The sequence below is a fragment of the Aedes aegypti genome, chromosome 3, assembly GCF_002204515.2.
Source record: "Aedes aegypti strain LVP_AGWG chromosome 3, AaegL5.0 Primary Assembly, whole genome shotgun sequence".
Classification (NCBI taxonomy): Eukaryota; Metazoa; Arthropoda; class Insecta; order Diptera; family Culicidae; genus Aedes; species Aedes aegypti.
The window spans coordinates 330,441,868-330,448,221 of record NC_035109.1 but is presented as its reverse complement, the minus strand read 5'-3'; positions in this window follow the sequence as shown (position 1 = coordinate 330,448,221).

The following is a 6,354-nucleotide window of genomic DNA, read 5'->3' as shown; positions in this document are numbered from 1 at the left end:
CAACGAATAATCAACGAGAGAATACGAACCGGGACAATCGACGAAGACCACAGCGACGTAAAGGGACTAGCGATTGGAAGCTCGGTACGTGGAACTGTAAGTCTCTCAACTTCATCGGGAGCACACGCATACTCGCCGACGTGCTGAAGGACCGTGGATTCGGCATCGTAGCGTTGCAGGAAGTGTGTTGGAAGGGATCAATGGTGCGAACGTTTAGAGGTAACCATACCATCTACCAGAGCTGCGGCAATACACATGAGCTGGGAACAGCTTTTATAGTGATGGGTGATATGCAGAGGCGCGTGATCGGGTGGTGGCCGATCAATGAGAGAATGTGCAAGTTGAGGATCAAAGGCCGGTTCTTCAACTTCAGCATAATAAACGTGCACAGCCCTCACTCCGGAAGCACTGATGATGATAAAGACGCATTTTAGGCGCAGCTCGAACGCGAGTACGACAGCTGCCCAAGCCACGACGTCAAAATCATCATAGGAGATCTAAACGCTCAGGTTGGCCAGGAGGAGGAATTCAGACCGACGATTGGAAAGTTCAGCGCCCACCGGCTGACGAACGAAAACGGCCTACGACTAATTGATTTTGCCGCCTCCAAAAATATGGCCATTCGTAGCACCTACTTCCAGCACAGCCTTCCGTACCGATACACCTGGAGATCACCACAGCAGACAGAATCGCAAATCGACCACGTTCTGATTGATGGTCGGCACTTCTCCGACATTATCGACGTCAGGACCTATCGTGGCGCTAACATCGACTCTGACCACTATCTGGTGATGGTCAAACTGCGCCCAAAACTCTCCGTCGTTAACAACGTACGGTACCGACGGCCGCCCCGGTATGACCTAGAGCGGCTCAAGCAACCGGATGTCGCAGCGGCATACGCGCAGAAACTCGAGGCTGCATTACCGGAAGAGGGTGAGCTGGACGAAGCCCCTCTTGAGGACTGCTGGAGAACAGTAAAAGCAGCCATCAACGATGCAGCTGAGAGCAACGTTGGGTACGTAGGACGGAGTCGACGGAACGATTGGTTCGACGAGGAGTGCCAGGAGGTTTTGAAGGAGAAGAATGCAGCGCGGGCGGTCATGCTGCAGCAAGGGACCCGGCAGAACGTGGACCGCTATAAACGGAAACGGCAACAGCAGACCCGCCTCTTTCGGGAGAAAAAACACCGCCTGGAGGAGACGGAGTGCGAGGAGATGGAACAGCTGTGCCGGGCTCAGGAAACGCGTAGGTTCTATCAGAAGCTCAACGCATCCCGCAACGGCTTCGTGCCGCGAGCCGAGATGTGCAGGGATAAGGATGGGAGCATTCTGACGGACGAGCGTGAGGTGATCGAAAGGTGGAAGCAGCACTTCGACGAGCACCTGAATGGTGCTGAGAGCACAGGCAATGAAGGACGGGACAACGGAGGAAATGCCTTCGTCAGTACTGCGGAAGATGGAAACCAACCAGCCCCCACTTTGAGGGAGGTTAAGGATGCCATTCACCAGCTCAAGAACAATAAAGCTGCTGGTAAGGATGGTATCGGAGCTGAACTCATAAAGATGGGTCCGGAAAGGCTGGCCATTTGTCTGCACCGGCTGATAGGCACAATCTGGGAAACAGAACAGCTACCGGAGGAGTGGAACAAAGGGGTAATATGCCCCATCTACAAGAAAGGCAACGAGTTAGATTGTGATAACTTTCGAGCGATCACCATTCTAAATGCGGCCTACAAAGTATTATCCCAGATCATCTTCCGTCGTCTGTCACCTGTAGTAAACGAGTTCGTGGGAAGTTATCAAGCCGGCTTCGTTGATGGCCGATCGACAACGGACCAGATCTTTACTGTACGGCAAATCCTCCAAAAATGTCGTGAATACCAGGTCCCAACGCATAACCTTTTCATCGATTTCAAGGCGGCATACGACAGTATCGACCGCGTAGAGCTATGGAAAATCATGGACGAGAACAGCTTTCCCGGGAAGCTCACGAGACTGATAAGAGCGACGATGGAAGGTGTGCAAAATTGTGTGAAGGTTTCAGGCGAACACTCCAGTTCGTTTGGATCCCACCGGGGACTACGACAAGGTGATGGACTTTCGTGCCTGTTGTTCAATATCGCGCTAGAAGGTGTTATGCGGAGAGCCGGGCTTAACAGCCGGGGTACGATTTTTACGAGATCCAGTCAATTTGTTTGCTTCGCGGATGATATGGACATCGTCGGCCGAACATTTGAAAAGGTGGCAGACCTGTACACCCGCCTGAAACGCGAGGCAGCAAAAGTTGGACTGGTGGTGAATGCGGCCAAGACAAAGTACATGCTAGCTGGTGGGGCCGAGCGCGACAGGGCTCGCCTAGGTAGCAGTGTTACGATAGACGGGGATACGTTCGAGGTGGTCGACGAGTTCGTCTACCTTGGATCCTTGCCCAAGTAGCAAAGTTAATTTTATGCTATTCTTGAAGTATTCTCTTACACTAATTCTATAAAACTAGAAATAAAACCAGTAATTCTACAAACCAACGCCAACCCAATGATAAACCTCTCATAAGTCTAAAGTGGCCCACACTAGAGACGGTGTTGGAGAGCAACTGTCAAGTATCTCTTAAAACTTGTAATCATCACTTATGACAATCCTCAACACATCAATAAACCTTCCACAAGTAGTTCTCAAGACAAGTTAAACTCACAATATGTTTATCATGTTGGTTTGGCTAACGAATTTATAAATACTTCTTAACAAAATTATCAATCAATAATAAAACACAATCCAAAATAAAACATTTGTGATGATAACTTTCCGCTTTTTTTCGATACCTACCTGTGTTTCGATTGTGACGCTTATTACATCGTGAATATCATGCATGACCCAGTAAACCTTTTGGCTGGTATATTTTTTGCTATACATCATTCTATATGAATCAAATCACTCGTATAAAATGCATGAAAACGCTATATACACACCAAAGTGGAGGCCATATACGCACTTCCCACGACTTTTTCAGACTTTCCATGGTCAGCAATACGATGCCACAAAATTCCGATCAAAATAAAAAAAAAGTTCCCAGCAAGACTCGAACACCAGACCTTTGGATCCCTAACCCAGTACCATACCACTACACCACAGACCGCTTCATGAATAAGGAGTGGTTATTTGCCAATATGAAAGGAAGTTAGGGTTCGTTCAAATATTACGTAACGCAACAGAGGGAGGGAGGGGGTCTTACATAGTGTTACGATCCATACAAAAAGTTAAAATTTTCCATACAAAAGCTGTTACGTGGGGAAGGGAGGGGGTCTGAAATTGGCAAATTTTGCGTTACGTAATATTTGAATGATCCCTTAGCTCTACAACACACACGTTTTGTTGTTCTTCGAAGCCCACCGCCAGAAGATACCAACCTCGGGTGGTAAATTTCGCTAAGTTATTGCGATTTCATTTGATGCTAGTCTGCATTGATATATAATCTGTCAGTTTATACAACTTGACGCGATTCTAGATTATACTATTTACGGCATAGTTTGTTGTCAACAAAGTTTGTCGACAATGAATCGTAGAGGAGAATTATATACAATTTGTGTTAACATTTATTCGTTATGATTTGGCATATTGTGCGATTCTGATTTTTGACGTATGAATATGAGATTTTTGGCACACATTCTTATACGATACGTGGTTTACTGGGGAAACACCCGAAACGTACTATGCGCCTCGACAATATTGCATTTTCAGAAAAAAAAATTCATCAATTTGGTGCCCGAAAATGTTGAACAATCCAGCATACATGGATTCTCGCATCATGGCTCCCTTGCAAAGCATAGATAATTACAATCATGGCGGTAGTTTTACTCAACACCATCATAGAACCATGATAAATTTTGCTGAACTTGGGCAGGCGTAACAAATATCACTTGAGAGTTCTTAGGCTTGAGGCGATCATGATGAAGACAAACTAATCTTCTTGAAGAACGTGATAAGATTCGTTCGTTTTATTCAAGAGGAGCACCTTTTGACGTTTGTTTATTTACACTTTTCGTTTTTGAAGAAATACGTTCATGCTAGATTTTGTTACGGCATGAAATTTAAAGCTTCAAAACGACTAAAGGTAAGTATTACCAGCTGTAGATAACTTCTTAATAAGGCCCAGATCTTGAGCAGGGAAAGCAAACATTTAACAACATCCAGAAGTCCACCTTGCAAGGAGGTACCCGCTCAGTGGTCCAGTTCCGCTCCTTTATCATGGCCAAGGGGAGGAACACCACTGGAACTGGTTATTTGCGTTATTAGTAAGTTATGCGCCGTGAGTTCAACAACGACTTCCGTGAAGAACAGATCGAAAATCCACGCAAGGATTCATAATACAACAATCAATAATGTACATATTAGTGCGTTGATTGATGGGGGAGAAATTTATGATGTTCTCGGCCAAGAGTTCTTACTCTCGCTCGAGCGCGTTCTTACAGATAAGTACGAGAGTTTCATAAAACTGTTGCCAAGGTCACTTGTTCTCATTGAAAATGAAGTTTTATGTGATGCATCCGAAGTGTTCTTGAAGAAGTATTTGAAACCGAAAACGGTTCAAGATCATTTCTACTGGGTGAAAATCACTATAAAACCTAGAATAATATGCAAATCAACGATAAAACTGTCATAAAAATAAATAAAGCCAGTTAGAATCTAAATTGTTACTTGGGTGCTGACGGCTGACAATAACGTTAGCCGTGAAATACGGAGGCGCATCATCAGTGGAAGTCGGGCCTACTATGGCCTCCAGAAGAAGCTGCGGTCAAAAAAGATTCACGCCCGCACCAAATGTACCATGTACAAAACGCTCATAAGGCCGGTAGTCCTCTACGGGCATGAAACGTGGACGATGCTCGAGGAGGACTTGCAAGCACTTGGAGTCTTCGAACGTCGGGTGCTTAGGACGATCTTCGGCGGTGTGCAGGAGAACGGTGTGTGGCGGCGAAGGATGAACCACGAGCTCGCCCAACTCTACGGCGAACCCAGTATCCAGAAGGTGGCCAAAGCTGGAAGGATACGATGGGCAGGGCATGTTGCAAGAATGCCGGACAGCAACCCTGCAAAGATGGTATTCGCTTCGGATCCGGTTGGTACAAGAAGGCGTGGAGCGCAGCGAGCTAGGTGGGCGGATCAAGTGCGTATCGATTTGGCGAGCGTGGGGCAGAACCGAGGATGGAGAGATGCGGCCACGAACCGAGTATTGTGGCGTGAAATTGTTGATTCAGTGTTATCTGTGTAGATGTTAACTAAATAAATGAAAAAAAAATGAGGAGTAGTTTATTTTTCGCAGTTCAATTTTTTGATACTTTAAGAAAACATAAATTTTACGGATTTCTTTTTTGTAATCTTGTCGATGAAACGTACTGAAATGTATATTTTTTCTATTCATTAGCTTTTTTTAATACTTTTATAATAATAATACATTCTTCTTCTTCTTTCTGGCGTTACGTCCCCACTGGGACAGAGCCTGCTTCTAAGCTTAGTGTTCTTATGAGCACTTCCACAGTTATTAACTGAGAGCTTTCTTTGCCAAAGTTGCCATTTTTCGCATTCGTATATCGTGTGGCAGCACGATGATACTCTATGCCCAGGGAAGTCAAGGAAATTTTCTTTACGAAATGATCTTGGACCGACCGGGATTTGAACCCAGTCACCTTCAGCATGGCTTTGCTTTGTAGCCGCGGACTTTAACCACTCGGCTAAGGAAGGCCCCATAAATTATAATAATGCATTCTTATAAGTTTTATAAGTTATTAAATTGAGAAACAACACTGTATAATAAAAAAAAGTCGTACCCTTGATCAATTATTTTCTAAAACTTCAATTTGAAACGTTAAACAACCACAGATGCTGATGAAACATGAAGATTCGATATTTTTGTGATTCTCCCAACAACTTCCAACGATTTGTGCAAAATTTAAGCAATGCTTACATAACAAATATTGTGTTGCTTTTGAATATTTGTTAAGACTTTATCGAAATATTTTCTTGTTGATCCTAATATTCCGAGGTTATCCTTCCTGGATTCTTGAAAGTATTTAAAGCTTTGAAAGAATTGCTTCAGAAGTCCGTATGAGAACCAAGTAAGCAACTTAAGATGGGATCTTCGAAGTAATATCTGAAGGAAACTTGGGATAAATATGTCAATTGTTTTTATACAATTCCTGTAAAATAAATTATGAACAGTAAGACAGGCAGTAATACCTATTGTAACAGCGCGATTAATTTAGAAAGTCTGTTAATTATTCTTACAGAAATATCTGGCTAGATTCTATGAGGAGCCAAACTCTTACCTTCTGGTTCCTGCTTGTTTTATTGATTCCTTCTGCTT